The sequence below is a fragment of the Athene noctua genome, chromosome 16 (genome assembly GCF_965140245.1).
Source record: "Athene noctua chromosome 16, bAthNoc1.hap1.1, whole genome shotgun sequence".
In the NCBI taxonomy this organism is placed as follows: domain Eukaryota; kingdom Metazoa; phylum Chordata; class Aves; order Strigiformes; family Strigidae; genus Athene; species Athene noctua.
In genome coordinates, this window is record NC_134052.1 from 5,764,383 (window position 1) to 5,780,480 (window position 16,098).

General features: G+C 48.5%; 1 protein-coding gene across 3 annotated transcripts in view; it reads right to left on the reverse strand.

Moving 5' to 3' along the window:
- ZHX3 (zinc fingers and homeoboxes 3) overlaps positions 1 to 15,613 on the reverse strand; it is a 47,272-nt gene extending 31,659 nt beyond the window's left edge. For all 3 annotated transcript variants that reach the window (XR_012634653.1, XM_074920504.1, XM_074920506.1), the window contains exon 1: positions 15,536 to 15,613. The gene's annotated coding sequence lies outside the window, so the exon portion shown is untranslated. The remainder of the gene's footprint in view (positions 1 to 15,535) is intronic.
- Between the last annotated feature and the right edge of the window lie 485 nt (positions 15,614 to 16,098).

Sequence of the window (16,098 nt, forward strand, 5' to 3'; positions counted from 1 at the left end):
TTTATTCTGTTTTCCTTTTACCTGGCAAGCCCATCGCAGATTTATTTATTTATTTAACAGCTGTTAGCTCTCCTTCTGTGGTTTTTTTTGGGGGGCTGGAAAGGGACCAAGACTGTCCCAGAACAAAGCCTCCTTGCAGAGCAAAGCCTGGTTCAACCTGATACTCACACAAGGAGACAAGGCAGCCCCAAGCCCGGCTCTTGGCACTCTGCCCCGTCGGAAGTCAGGCTGAGGAAGAGCAAAATGATACAGAAAGAGACAAAAACAATTTCCCTGCCTGTCAGTCCCCCAAGGGTATGCTTCACCTTTTCTTGCTGTTCCCAGGATTGGGAAATAGCTTAGCTGTGCAGGCACTCTGCAAGACCCCAGCTCTGGCAGAGATGGGCCCTTTCCTGTGGTGCCCCCTGGACCTTCCTGTGGTCCGTGGGACCTTCTGCCCCAAAAGCCAAGAACACAGCAAGGTTTCATCACTGTGCCACTCCATGGCCCAACAGCCACAACAAAACAAGTCTTTTGGTTCCCTTCAATGAGTGTTACAGTCCAGTTTACAACAGTTATGATTTAGCAGTTCTCATAGATTTTCTTGAAGTTGATTAAAAATACTCCTATCTAGCAAAGGAGTAAAAAGCTCATTTATACCTAGAGACCTGAGATGATTTGCGTGGATCTAACAAAAAAGGTGATGTGCAGTGATGCACAGTTGTGGCCAAGGAAGAACTCTCTTACCCGGCCTAAGATTTTGCACCTTGTTTGTGAATCAATAGCACAGATCTGCTCCCTGCTCTTGACTATAAAACAGTTGTTCCCTACAGAAAAAAAACGGTGTCAGACTGGCATCTTTGATAAGACTCTTGGAGGAAAAAGCGTGCAGGGGATGCTGCAGAGCACAGTCCTGACCTGCAAAGGATGTGCATGGAGGAGGCACTTCTCAACCACGTGGGACTTCCTGAGTCAGCCCAGCAGAGACCATCCAGTCCCACAGGCTCCACGGCGTGTGGGACGCTGTTTTAAAAAGGTTCCTATTCCCAAGGTACAATTAAAGGACTGACAAGTTATCATTTAGGATCTCTAAAGTGGCTGTTTGTATTTCTCCAGTATTTACACAGAGCTAGGAACTTGCCTTTAGTGATATTTCTTTACAGAGAAATAGCTATACTAAAGGCAACATCACTCATGCGCCCTCTGTCTCTACCAACTCAAGTGAACCAGTGTCCTGAAAAGGCTGTATCATCGAGAGAGTCAAGTCATACAATTTAACATCCATAACATTCCATTTTAGAATCAAAAAGCATAAAATATTTCTAGCTAACATCTGCTTTTGTAGAGAGGCACACAAACTTGCATTATCTTTAGTCACTTCAATCTTTTTAAGTGCCTGAAAATGTAAGCCCCAGAACATCATTTGTCATCTCTTGCTTATTTTAGACTGAAAACAACCCTTTGTGGCCTCACCACTCCAGCACTGTAGGAAGGGAGCACAGGAAAGCATCGAGACAACTCCCACTTGCAGGAGAATAAACTGCACCTTCATCATGCAAGAATTACCATCCAGAAATATTAGAAAGGTATTTCCAAGCCATTTTTATCTTCCAACAACTGATGCTCCACAAGCTCTTCAGCCCATCAAATCTTATTTTTAAGGAAAGCATTGCCCAATATTTAATCTGAATTTTTTTCTCTACAATTTTAGGACTGTGACGTCTTGTCCTATCCACTGTGAATGCAGAAAGCAAACACTACTTTCCCTTTAGGCACTTAAAGATGTATTTCTTTCCTCCCTCTTATCTAGAGCCAAACAACACAGGTTTGTTCAGACCAGCAGTTTCTAGACCTCCAGTCAATCTTGTTAAAACTCTCTGGACCTCCTCCCTTCTCTCCTGCCAGAGGCAGAAGAGGACACCTTCCCCAGACTTCTGCATTACACACCTATCGACTCCATGATGTTTATTTTCAGCTAAGGAGAGATGAGTTTTATGCCCAATCTCCAAGAATTTAGAAGAGGTATACACAGCATCAAGCATTAAAGCTCAGCAAATGATAGTCAGCTTCTCACTCAAAGAAAAAGAAACCACAGAGCAGACTCCCACTCCTCTTATTTTCATTTCACTGCCCACAAGGATGCCTTGAGGACCACAAATACCTAAATTTTACTATCTAATACTTGAGAGCAGAAATTATCACTTTGCTACATGTTTTATACAAGGCCTAAAAGGGCTCTGATCATCTGTGATTATCCAGTTTGGCTGAAACAGAAGAGCACCGGTTTCACTTTCATCCAAAAATCTCAAGCCTACAGCATCCCGCAGGACGTGGGAAGCTGCGGCTCTGTCCCTGCACTGCCTGGAGAGTTTTGCATCGTTAGCTCCAGCTCCTGCTGTGAGCTGGGATATTCTGGGATAGGGAACTCTTGTCAGTCCCCTGGAATCTGCTTTCCATGCTGAATAACATATCTAAACAGTCAATACGTTCAATAACACATGAACAGTTCCTCTGCCCTTAGCTCCAGCCTCTTCCAGATGCAATTACTGGCCCCATTCACAGTTTGTGGGAGTAAAGGGACAACAAAAGCAAAATAAGTTCCCCTGAGCACGCTGGGACGGGCAGCACTGTCATTAACTCAGGTATAAAAAAACCTGGGAGCCAGCAGTGACAATACTATTATAATACAAATTATTAATACGAGAGACCTCATCGCTCTCAGTTTCTGCACACAGCTTGGCTATAGGTTTTTTTGCAAACTCCACAGTTAGCAAAGAAAAACTGCACTGAGTTTCTACACTGTCCACAATATCTTTTTAAGGTGATTTGTCATTTAAACTGTCATCCTGAAATCTATAATTTTTTAAAATTAATAAAATATTATGTATTACATTCATAGGCTGCAACCACTGCCAAATTCCTCTGTCAATTTTTACAGGATTATAATCACATTCCTCTTTTAATGTTTTATTCTCTTGCTCCTTTGCCAGAGACAGGAAAGAGAATAAATGGCTACTTAAGAACAGGGTATGATGATCCAAACCGAAAATGAAAATGGAGCAAAGTGCTGTGCTACTCCTCCTCGGGGTGGATGCTCAGCAAGAGCATCCTTAGGAACTGGCTGTAATGCAGCAGCCAAAATTTAAAGCAGGTTTTCCCAGGGAAAAAAAAAAATAAAAAAAATTAAAGGAAAAAGCATTTTTAATTGTGAGGCAAGTGGGAGAACAAGCTTATGTTTCTGCCATTGATAAATAACTGGCTCTTGTAGAGACCAGAAACAGCTCAACACAACAGTGGACACAAAGGGAAGGTCAGTGGGACCCAGAGCAGGTAAGAGCGGAGCATGCCTCAGCCCCCTTCCAGAGACTATATATCCTCCCTTACTACTATTTGCTGCTCAGAAACGCTATTGCCTTGGCTTCTCCTTAAACTCTCCTTCTACTTGAGGTGGACCAAAGATGGGTCCTCCTGGTCTGCTCTTCCCACTACGAATGAGCTCTGTCTGAGCAAACTGCCAGCTGAGTCCCAGTCCCAGCTCTTGCAGGGACCTGGCTGGGGCTCAGCCTGGGGAGAGTTACACAAAACAAGGATTTTGGCTTTCTTAGTCAGAATCCAAATGTCTTTTTTTTTCCCCCAAAAAAAATGCCTGGAGCACAACAGGGCTTGTTTGTACAAAGAAGACAAACAAAATTGTCTAGAAATGGAAGCAAGACCTTATTCACCCAAATTAATGGGCAAATTTTACAACATGAACACAAGAAAAATGTTGGGCTTGGGATTTTTTTCCCTCTGCAAGGCACTTTTTCTTTTTTTTTTTTTGCAGGACAGTGTTCCTTTATAAAAGCATTCTTCTGAAAGCACTTCTACCATGAAGCTCCCCCTCCAACAGCTACTGTTACAAATCTGCGATAAAAGCTGTATTCAGCAGGGTTTGGCACATAAATAGCACCCAAACTGGCATTGCCAAAGCCATGCTATTTTATCATGAGCTTCAAAATATTTGGAGAAAGAAAAGATGCTCTTGCTGGGAGCATCAGCTAGGAGAAACTTCAGCTCCTGGGGTCATGAAAACCTCAGATTTCATCAGAGGGAAAAAGGAAAAAGAAGATAAGTGTCTAGATACAATTCTGGAGAAAAACTCTCAAGCAGGAGTGTAACATGATGCAGAATTTCAAGGACTGATGGCCAAGCAGAAGGAACCTTTGATGGATTATCACTGGATCCAGCTTCAGGATTCTGCAGTGTCTCACTGGTGATTTCTGAATATTTTAGGGGGAACCACACCGTGAACTTCGGCCCTGGAAGCACCACCAGAACAAACGCTTTGCAAACACAGGGGTGAGCGGCCGCCCCAGTGCGGCTGGGCTCTTCAGCCAGTGCTCAGTTACACACGTGAGAGTGCAGCCACAGAGGTCCCATGTGGCTGGAAGCACAGGCTTTGGAGCTCAGCTGAACAGGGGCGCTTTGCTTGCCTAGACAGGGTATGAGTCCATGATCAAGTCACTTAACCCTGCCAAAAAGAAGCAGGAGGTCTTGCTCTGCTCTCCCTTACACCCCACATCTCCCTATCCTTGTCCCTGTGGTCTCTCCCTATCCCTTAGCACGTGCCAGACCTCTCCAGGAGCTTCTGCACCAGCAGAAAGCTGTGTGCTCTTATCCCTAACCATCAGACCAGACCAGCTGTCTCACAAACCTCTAACTTCAGCTTGCAAGAGAAATATAAATGGAAATAAGACCCCACGCTGACTGAGTAGCACAGCAAGGCAGGTCCATCTAAGCCCAAGGGTTGTGCAGGCCTGACGGAGGAGGACAAGCCCTGGCAGCATGGATGGAGATCTTTGCTGTTTCTGTAGAAGAGAGGCTGAGCCCACAAGTGTGAAACACCTATAGAGTATCTTTGCAGGGACACACACACGCACACCCAACGGCAAGCACAGCTCTTCTGCCCTGCTGCTCTTCCCTTCTGTGCCAGAAACAAACCACAGTCAAACAGGACCCGGCATCCACAGCGCAAGGGAAAAGAAACATCTCAGCAATGAATAGATTTCAGCTGGAATCTCCCAGGAGACAGTATTAAAATGAAGGGGGGGAAGAAATAAATAAACGGAGGAGAAAAGAATCAACTTGCCACTATCAGCCATGCCAACTTCTAAAACCTAAGTCAAGCCCCAAATGCCATGGCAGCAGCTCGCAGTCTGGGATACTGGGAAATAACCAGGCTAACGCAGGGTGGTGAGAGGAGGGCATGTCCCTACCGTCTCTGCCCAAGAATTCCTGTTTTCCAGCTTTTCTTCATAACCACAAAGCTCTGGAGGTCTTTTTCTCTTTAAAAATCCAAGATTTTCACTGTAGTCCCTGGTTCCGAGTGCTGGGCTTTAATTCAAGTGTCAGACAGCAGGAGATAGTGATGGGCTGCAGGAGATGGCCACCAGCCGAACCCTTTTCCAACCAGCTCAGCTGGGGTCTGGATTCAGGAATCCACACTGATGCACTTGGGAAGTGGCTCCCAAAATGCAGAGTTTAACCCCAAAACTGTATCATGCAGCAGCAAGCACAACTCTATAATACTCTATAAATACATCACTATGTACCACACTCACCAGGTCCAGCTCTAAATCTGGTTCACTCATCAGTCACAGAAAATATAAATATTCTCCCTGTTTTTTGGTGCAATATTCCCAAGTTGATCTGGCGAACCTATGGAGTCACTAAGCTATAATTAGGGGTTTATTATAAAAGGTGTTTGGGATGCCTGTCAGCACTGAAGAAGACTCCTATTTAAGGTACCCCTAACACACACAGCAGCAGCAGGCCATTTTTTTGGCTTTCATAAAAAAAAGCCAACTTGTTTACTCACCTCAAGTGACTTTTCTTGGTCTCTGGTTTGCGAGAGTATTTTCAGCCTCTAACTTGATTAATGGCGTTTTAAAAAGGCAAAAAGAAAAAGCCATCAGTGAGGTGATTTAAAAGATACATTTTTATCCATAGCTGGTAATGTGATTACCAGCTAAATCTTGCTTTTCACCAGAAAAAAAAAAAAATTAATCGGGTGCAGGACGTGCACGTTCACTCATTCGTTATTGTAGGATTGTTGACATTAGATTTTATTTTTAGAAAAACATGAAGTGTGGAGGGGAAATGAAACAATGCAATACTTCTTTGAGATCGTCTCTAACATTAGGAAAATATGCAAGGAGAATACCGTAGTGATCCGCTTGCATACCTTCCCACAGAGCGCCAGGCTTGAATTTATAAAATAATAAATACTGTTTCAAAGCATTTGGACTGGCTTGACTTTTTAATTTTATTTTTTTTAAAAAATAACATCTGACAATGTCACCATATCCTGAGCCTTTGGGAGAGAGAGGACCCGAGAGCCACACACCAGGGATGCCTGCTGGGACCTGGTCTCCCTCCTGGTTGTCACACCACAGGGTCATCCTGGGCAGTTTTCATTCCCCACACCAGAAATGGGCGACACATCGGACCACTGGCTTGATGCCAGAGTGAGCATTTCGCATCACAGGTGCCTCCAATTGCCCTAATCCTGCAAACACCTTTATAAAAAGGTTGCTCAATCAAACGCACTGGGATTCCTTGCCTTTGCAGCACAGTGTGGTATGCTCATTGCAGCACTTGTAAGGCCAGGGTTTCAACAGACCATCCTCTGCACTTCTAAATAAAGTATTTTTAGGCCTACAAGCACCAAGCTATATCACAACCTAGTAAATGTTGCTAAAATTAAATTTAAACTGGAATAAACAGCATCTCTAAAGTGATGCTCTGGTTCAACACCTGGTAGCATCGCCCGTGCTTTGCTGTTGGAAAGTCCTGAGGGTAAGGTGGACACAGCCAGGAGATGACCGGGGCTGCTCTAGGAGGGGAAAAACCATCAGGAGATAAAATCATCTCTGCTAATACTGAATGTGAATTCAGGCGCAGAACTACCAGGTACAGCTCTGCAGAGGTGCCTTTTCCTGGTGCTGTCTGGACATGACACCATGGAGGTATCAAGGCAGAGAAAGGATTTCTCTGACCACCCACCTTTGGGGCAGAACTGGACCAAAAAAGCAATGGAGAAAGGCAAGGCAGAAAACAGCTGCAGATCCCTGTGGTAAGAGGGTGCCCAGTTCCTGGATGCTCTGAAATTCCCCCTTCCCAAATGCTGACTTCCATCATCACTTCAGAGCACAACAAAATATTCAGGAGTTGGATGGATGCACAGTAAATACAGAAACAAATTTCACTATCAATGGCCTCCAGCGGACTTATTTTTGGATCCTGCAGCAAAGCACCACTGCAAGGGAATAATTCTTCCAGTAGACTATTTACTGACACACACGTACACAAAATTATGGACATTTGACTTAGAATTTCTGTTCCCCCCTTCCCTCCAAAGCAACTGAAATTGAGCTTCTTGGTTGCAAAACTAGCAATACTTAGTGTTTGCAATTCTGTTTCAAGAATCTCCCTCATTTTTTTTTTTATAATCACATGGAGAACAGCTACAATGCACATACCATTTTTTGCTACACTGAGCTTGAGGAAAATTTAAGACTTCCTCCCCGCCCTGTCTTCTTTTTAATGGGAGATGTGATTATTGAAATTAATTTGGAAAATAGTCAGCATTCACCAATCAGCTCAGCAGTTTGGGTTTTCTTCATCTGCTGGTTACACGCTAATTATTGTACTGGTGGGATTATTTTCCATTCACATTTGGAATTTATAGCACAGTAGGGAATTGATTAAATTAGAAGAAAAATACCAAAAAATAAAGAAAGAAATCAATGACATTTTAAATTCAACATATTTTTTAAAAAATTTTCTTCCAAGTCTCATGCCTACAAGGGCCTGACAAACTCAAGCCCAGCAGAACAGATGCTCAAGGCAGCGTTTAGGGCAGAGCAGCAATGACATCTCCAGAGCAGACATTTTGGGAAGGCAACGCAACCCTGCCATGTTCATCAATCCCTGTTGTTCATCCCATCCTCCACAGCCTCACACCAACCATACCCTTTTCCACTTGGCCGACATCTGTAATTAAGAAGGAAAACCTCCCCACGGGTGGGAAATAAGACCCCATTTCCAAGCCCTGGACTCCCACAATGCCAAAAGGCCTGTGCTGAGGTAGGAACTGGGGCTTGCCTGAGCGGGGAGCAGATGCTTCCCATCGTGGCCCCTGCCCCATCAGCAGCTCTGATGGACTTGGATGGCTTCGTCCTCATCTCAGAAGAGTGAGAGGGACAGAACAACACCTGTCCACGACAGCTACCAGCAAGGACTGGGTTCTCCAGCTATCAGGTCTACCACCTAAGCGCAGGTTCCTGATTGAGATCCTCTTTTGAAGGTACTTGGCAGAGAGATCCCTGATTTTGCTACGTGAACCTCAAATATTATTTACCACTTCATTTCATCTGGGCAAGCATGCCTGCCAGTATTGTCAACACCAGGTCTTTCAGTACACAAGGGACTTCATGTCTGCTTTGCAGCACTGGTTATTTGGTGGTTACCCCTGAAATCAAGGGCTCCTTCCCACCCCCACCCTCTCAACTCCAACCATCCTGTTAAAAACTACAATAAAAAAAAAAAAAATTTCACATCTAAAGAATAGCCATGATGAAGCAGTGGCATGGACTGGCAGCAAGGCCAGGCAGGTTACCAGGGTCTCTCATGTTGGAGGCTTATTTTGCAGTCAGAGGTACACCCTGGCATTGAGGACACTCCCAAAGCCCCCAGCTCAGCCCAGTGACCTCAGTGGGTGGGCAGAACAGCCCCTGCCTTCAGCTTCCCCTGGCACAGGCAGGACTTTCAGCTCAGGCAGGCAGAACAGGGTGAAAGCAGACCCAGCCCTGGGGGGACATGGCTGCTGCTGTGGCTGGTGGCCAGGACCCCCTTGGGCAGGGAGGCTGGAGGAGACCAGCTCCAGGGGGGATGCTGGAGAGGGCATCAACCAAGACGCAGAGTCCCCGTGGGTGACATGCAGAGGTGTGGGCATCTGCCTGGTGAAACCCCCGACCTCTGAAGGGCTGGGGGGCGGTGGAGCCAGCACTCCTAAATTAAGGCAGAGCGGGACTGGGGCTTGCTGTGATCCAGACATGCAGATCAGCAAGAAGAAGATGCTGGCAAAATTTGGAGAGCATGGAGTAGTAAAAGAAGCTTGGGAAAGGGTTAGGTCCAGGTGGACATGGCAATGTCTATTCACTGGAGAAGAGTTCTGCACAACTAACCCCCAGTACACTGGCTCCAAAGGTGTCTCGTCCAAAGCATCTTAATTTCTAGTGCTTTTATAAGCAATGCCAGGGCCAAATCTCCAGTCTCCAGAAATGGTGTCAGCACATGACAGAGCAAACGCATCTCAGCACCACCAACCCGGGCTGGGTGAGCAGGACAACACCACACCACCGAGACAGACATGGACTGTGGAGGGAAAAAAAGCTAAAAGTAAAGAACCTGCAAACCTGCACTGGTTGCTACATCACCCTTGGTCTCCATGCTTCCTGCCTGTAAAGCAACATGAAAATGCCACAGACACAGGAGCAGGGAGTGCAGGCTGCTATTTAAAACATCCACTGCACTTCACGGTACACACACAACTGGAGGAGTGGAGTCTAACAGGTGGATTATAGTCTGAATGAAATATTCACATTCATCTGCTTGTTCTGAGTCCAGACCACAAGTCTGCTTCCCCTCTGCTAGCACAGCTGAGCGGGTTTTTGCCTGGATTTTTGTTTTTAAATTAGTTCTGCCTCTATAAAACAGAGACACTCCCCTTGTCTTAAATATTTTCCGACATGGAAATAATTCCTAGCAAAGAAAGAGCAGGATACATTTCAGAAGTGGAGTCTGCATTTACATTGTGCTTAACAAACCAAAGCACAACACAACAGGCTCAAATAATCTCCTGCATGTGTTTCAGGATGGCTTGTCTCTAACGACCACCCTACAGCTAGGAACACATATAAGAGCCAATTAACCTCAATGCAAAGAATAAACGCACCTGTCTTGCCAAGGCTGCCGAAAAACATGTCAAGAAGCCCCACTGGTGCCACATCATGGTCTCTAAGGCCACTGAGCGCTATGCTCAAGGTGCTGGTTTAGAGGCAACCACCTCTACAATGTTGATCAAAGCCAAAAGACACAATGCAGGCTGCAAGAGAAAGCCTGGCACATCAGCTAGCATCGAAGGATAAATGGTCCTTGTCCAGGCAGGACCTGGAGCCACCAGGAAGGTCTCCAGTCACTGAAGCCTGCCCTGAGCACAGGCACAAGGAGTCAGCAATATGGTTGGATCCTTAATGCAAAGACCCAAGACTTCAGCTCATTAAATATGCTACACATCAAAAAGCATCCAGGACAACCTCACCTTGAGCATCCTCTTGCACAAAGTGTACTCCAAGCACTCTGTTGTGCTACTGCAGACCCTTGCTAGTCCTACACTGAGGAGATCTCAAGAGCTACAGGATCAATTACCCAAGACCTCAGGCCTAATTTTTGTCCTCTTAAACTAAACTCTTACCATTTTAAGAGCAGACGAGAACTTTCAATCCCTCTTTGAAGACACACCGATACCTAATTATTTGGGAAGACAGAAGAACAAGCTCTATCAGACAGCAGGGCACAAGCCTTCAGCAGTAACTGTACTCTGTGGGACAACCAACTTACTTTCCAGAGGGACACCAGCAACATCACAGCTGGGGTTACAGGACAGGAAAGTGAACCACCAGTATGACCATTTTGTTAAGATTTGCTGTATTCTAGGAGTTTTGCTTTTAAATTGATTTAGGCAGTTGACCACACTGCTGACCTGAACTCCTCTGGAGAACAAAATAGACCTCCCCAGTTTTCTGATAAGCACCTGGATATAAAGAAAAAAAAGTGTCACAGCTTCCGATTTACAGCACTGCAGTTTTAGAGCCTGAGTCCATAGGGGATGCACAGACTTCCAGATGGAAAGAGAGACGGACTGAACCGATTACATACAGTTATTAATGTGTGTGTCTCTGTAGCACTGGAAAAAGTCCTCAATATGCTTAAAAATAAAGAAAGCAGAGAAAAATAAAATGACTACCCATTCAAGTATTTGTGCAATACTGGCATGACACTTTGGGGAGATAAATATTTCCTTGTGCTATTTCTAAAAGAGAAGGTTTTACAAGTTTTATGAAAACCTATTAATCGAAGCACAAGAGCAGAGCATGCACAAGCGTCCTTCATGCCAAGTCAGGCTCCAGGAGTGACTAGATCCCACCTCATCCTCACAGGAGCAAACTGATCCCCTTTCTACCTGTGGGACAAAAAAGTCAACCTGAAAACAACCTCAGGACAACTATTCAGAAGAAGAAGAGTTAAAAGACACCGACACAAATAGCAGAGTCACCTCACCTCTTGGAAGCCCCATTCAACTCATTTATCTGCCTCTTGTCTCAGTGAATTTTTAAGTGCTCGTTACTTAAACCTGTCCTATCCAGGCTCTTTATTAAGGACACTCTGCCAGCCAAATTCCAGGGCTTATTCCCCACCCTATTTCAGACATGGCCCTCTCAAGCATCTCTGTATTAAAAGAAAAAACCTAAAAATCTCTTCCCCTTCCCTTTGAGCAACCCAGCAGCACCAGCAGGCAGGGAAGCCCCATCACCCAGACTGAATTTTCTGAGCATTACTGGGCAGGAGCGTTTGGGTGGAGCTGTACTGGAAACTTCTGCAACCCTAACACCATGCTATTTTATTTCATTTTTTTCCCCAAGCAAGTGCTAGAACACACGGGGGGCCTGTCTGGAGCAGCAAGGGCAGTGCTTGCCTTCAAGTACGAGGAACATTACAAAAGTCATCACTGCAATAGTTTAGAAGGCTCATTCTCCATTTTTTCTGCTTCTAAAAATAAAGTAGGAATAAGGAGTGAACGTAGATAAAAGGGGAGTTCAGTTAAACGTCACCCTATCATGCACGTAGAAAAAAAGAGAAGGTACCCTCACACAGTGTCCCTCTGAAAGAGGAGAGGAAAGAGAAACCACAGTATTTAAAACACATGAGAACATCCTCCATGCAGAGATGAGCCATGGCTGCAATGGCTGTGACTGCATCTGGTGACAACCCAACCACTTCGGCTCTGCTCTTGTGCCATGTGTCATCACCAGCTCCTCTAACTCCACCGCAATCCTCATCCAACCAGAGCTTCTCGAGTGACTTCACGAAAACTCACTGCATTTGCATTTTAAGCATTGTTATTTAGAACATTTGTCCAGAAAAAAAGAAAAAAAACAAAGAAGGGGAGAAATACAAGACTTTTTTTCTTTTTAATTAGAAACATCACCCCTCTCCTACTCAACAAAGCAGAAAAGCCATCACAGCTGCAAGAGGGAGAGACGCTACAGACCTTCACCACAAAAACCTTCAAGCACCAACAAGCAGGACCTTCTCCAGATTAGCCTCGGTAGCAGGACTAGACTCATTCCACCTGGAACAGCTGCCTAAGTTGCAAACATGATCATCCTGGGCTCCTACTTAGTTAATGCAGAGAGAGGCACCTCGGAGTCTGCACAGGGAGAATTATCCTTAGGACAAGCAGGGTCAGGGGAACATGGATGTGGCTTGAGGCTCCTGCTCTCCCAAGCAAATCCCTCTATTTCAGGGCCATGCCAACTCCCTGCAAGAACAAGAGTGACAATAACTTACACTGAGTGTGAGCAAACCAAGGACCTCTCCAGGGGATGAATCTCCCTCATGCTTTTTTTACATGCAAATCAGGTGGAAAAGAGAGAAAGGAAAAAAAAATAATATTAAGAGATGGGAAGCAAGGGACTGGCTGCAGCAAAGTGGGTGCTCTTGCACAAGCTGGGGCAGCTGAGCAGGATGGTAGCATGGGGGGGGGGGGGGGGGGGGGGCGTCTGCTCCCATCTTTTGCTTACACAGATTTCCACAGACCCTCAGTTATTTGTTTCCATTCCCAAGTTTTCTGGGGAACTAGCACCCCACCTGCATTTGGCAGGGAGAAGGCAGCCCAGTGCCTGGAGGGGATGAACACGAGTGGGTCTTCCAAGGCTCATCACTGACACGGCCCCACAGTTGGACGCGGCAAGCGACACACCTTCGCGACAGCCTCGCATGTTGGTGCTGGCTCCTCGCGCCCCGTCACCCTCAGAAGGCTCCCGGGGGGACTGAGCCACCACCGGGCCCTGCGGATGATGCTCTGGAGCCATCCCACCTCACAAATGGGAAAAGGCTTGACAAGGGACGGACATAAACTTGGACTGTAAACCCAAGTTGTAGATAATTCCAGGAGCTACGAGATGAGCTGCTTTTACATAGTAACACCATAGTAACCGAGGCAGATGATAAAGCTTACATACACAAGGGCACCACATTTTTGGAGGGGAGGAACAGGAGGTCTCAATAGAAGGAAAACCTTCTCGTGGAGCAAGGGGACACTTTTATATAAAGGCGAACCGGAGCCACACTGCTGTTTAAATCTGCCCCCACTGACAGCCCAGATGGGTCCTGCTACCAGCCCGGCTCACCTCCTCCAGGCACCCTCGCTCTGGGCTGTCAGCTCTGCCTGCGTGGGGCCCTGCACCTCCCTGACAAAGCCAGCAGCCCCCACGGGGCTGGTTTTGCTTGACTTTGCAACAAGGGTTTTATTGATAGAGATGTGCTCCCGCGAGTGACTTTGAGGCTTCAAGTTACTACGGCTTTCTTACGGTAGCAAGAATTGCGGAGGCTGAGCCCTGTCAGAAAAACCTGTGCTAAACCCCAACCCATCTATAATATAATTAACACAAGCTACAGATTAGGCTGTATCTGAAGCAAAACATAATCCAACAGCCTCCTCTTTCCCACCCCCAAAGGTGGGTCGGGGCTCCAAAACTGTGTGGGTATTTGCGTTCTGCAAGTTACTGGGATAAACTAAGAGGAAACAATAAACAGACTGGAACAGTCTGCTCCCTCTTCTCAGCTACGCATCCCAAGTTATAAAACACATCAAGGTCATGGACCCAACCTAGTTAATAGAAGTTATCATTAAATGGCAGTTTTCTTCTAAGGTAAATAAAATGCTTTTGATCTTCTGGGTTTTTTTTTTCCTACTTCTCATCTCTTAAAGAGAAATTAGTTTAGAATAAGCTGTTGCAGATCATGAAGTAAACTTCTGGCTTCCTATCCATGGAGAATCGTTCCTCAAGACACCGTGATCCTGAGTTGGGGACGGCAGCCAGAGGAGGTGGTCATGGAGAAGAGCAGCGAAACCCTCCCTGCGTGTCCAGAGCCACCCTCCTGTGCTGGGCGAGGAGAGAGCCCATGTCTGGGCAGAACCCACAGGAATGGGAAAACACAGCTCAAAAAGGGCTTGTGTATGGGTTTTCTCCAGATACGTCAGTCGGCCTAACAAAACGCATCACCTACCTCTCCCCAAAAAGTTTCCCATCTCATAACCAGAAGAGGACCCCTTGGAAAAACCTTATCCGTCGAGTTTTGCGGGCACAGACTAAACATGCCCTGAACCAGGGGACAGAGTCTAAAGCCCCAAGCACAAGCTGCGCAGCCACTCCTCAGACACACCAGCCATCCAAGCAAACGTGACACCCGCCCTCCACCTTGGACCCGCATCCCCCTGACCAAAACGCCTCCGCTCCCCAAATCCACTGCTCGTAGCAGAGAGGCCTCAGTCCGCTGGCACCTGGCCACGCACCGGCTGCCACCGCAGGAGCCCTGATTAGGAGCTGGCGTAGCCCAGGCAGGACTTTACCCCGGCAGCCCGAGGGTGTGAGGTTAAACCACCGTCCCCAGCCAGGCAAAGAAAGCACCGAACGGGAAATTAGGACGGAGCGATCTGGGGTTTAGTCTCAGCTCTGCCACAGATTTCCTACGCAGCCTCGGGCACATCACTTAGCAGCAGCTCCGTCTTCCTACCTGCGTGAGGCGGCAGATGCCGTTTGCTCGCATCCCGGTCTGTCCCAAGGCCGGGCACATTAAACCCGGCTGCATCGCAACACAGGAGCCACAAAAAAAACCCCGACACCCGTGTCCAAACCCTCCTAACCCCCAACTGCGACACGAGTGCGGTCTGCTGCCCCTCAGTCCCCGAAGCGAGGTGCTACCGAGGGCTGGAAAAAAAAGACTTTTCTTCCTCTAAAGACCCAGACTAAAGGAAGAAAAACGAAAAAAACAAAAACAAAAACATAGACCGCGCCGGGGGAGAGGCAGCCGGGTCCGGGGCAGCCCCAAGCAGCCGGGCGCTCACGCAGAGCTCCCACAGCGGCCGGACGGTAGATTTCTAACTGAATTTTAATTTAAATTTTAATTTCTGGCGAGCCGATCGCAGCAAAGGGCAGCGCAGCCCGCCGGCTCCCCGGCCCGCGGCCGGGCTGGACGCACCGGGGCGGTGGCAGAGTTGGGGGGGGGAGGAAGGACACGCGTGTTGCGACCCCCGGCTGGGGCCCGCCCGTCCCCCCCCCCGCACCTGCCCGCGGTCTGCGGTCCCCGGGGGCAGGTCCCGCGGGTGCGGGCGGGACGGCGGCGGCGAGGCGAGGGACCCTCCCCGCCGCGCCGGGCGCTCGGCACTCACCCGCGGCAGGTCCCCGGGCCGCCGTGGCGGCTCGGTGCGGCGCGGCTCGGCGCGGTCCGGCGGAGGCCCCGGCCCCGGCGGCGAGCACGGGGCGGGAGGGGCGGGCGGCGCAGCGGGGCGGCCGGGCGGGCGCCGCCGAGCCCAGGCATGGGCGGGGGGAGCGCGGGGCGGGCGGGCGCGACACACACCGGCATTAGCCAGGCTCCATCGCCGGGCGGGGAGAACGCGGGGGGGTGGGGGGGGGTGGGTGACGTCACCGGAGCCGGACCGGGGCGGCGCGCGCGCGCTTGCGCGCGGCTCAGGTTGCCGGCGGGTGCGCGCGGCGGCGGGAACGCGCCGAGGGCGGGAGGGGGCGAGGAGCGGCGGGGACCCCGGGCAGGGCCGGCCGGCCCGAGCCGGGCCCGTGGCTCCCGCGTCCTGCCGCCGGCGCGCGGGGCTCGCCCCTGGGGCCACGGGGAGGGCCGTGCAGGCTGCCCGTGAGCACGGCCGGGGCTGCCGGGGAAAACCCGCCCGGCCGCGGGCAGCTCTCCGCCTTGTGCCGCTGGAGCCTGGGCCGGGCGGTG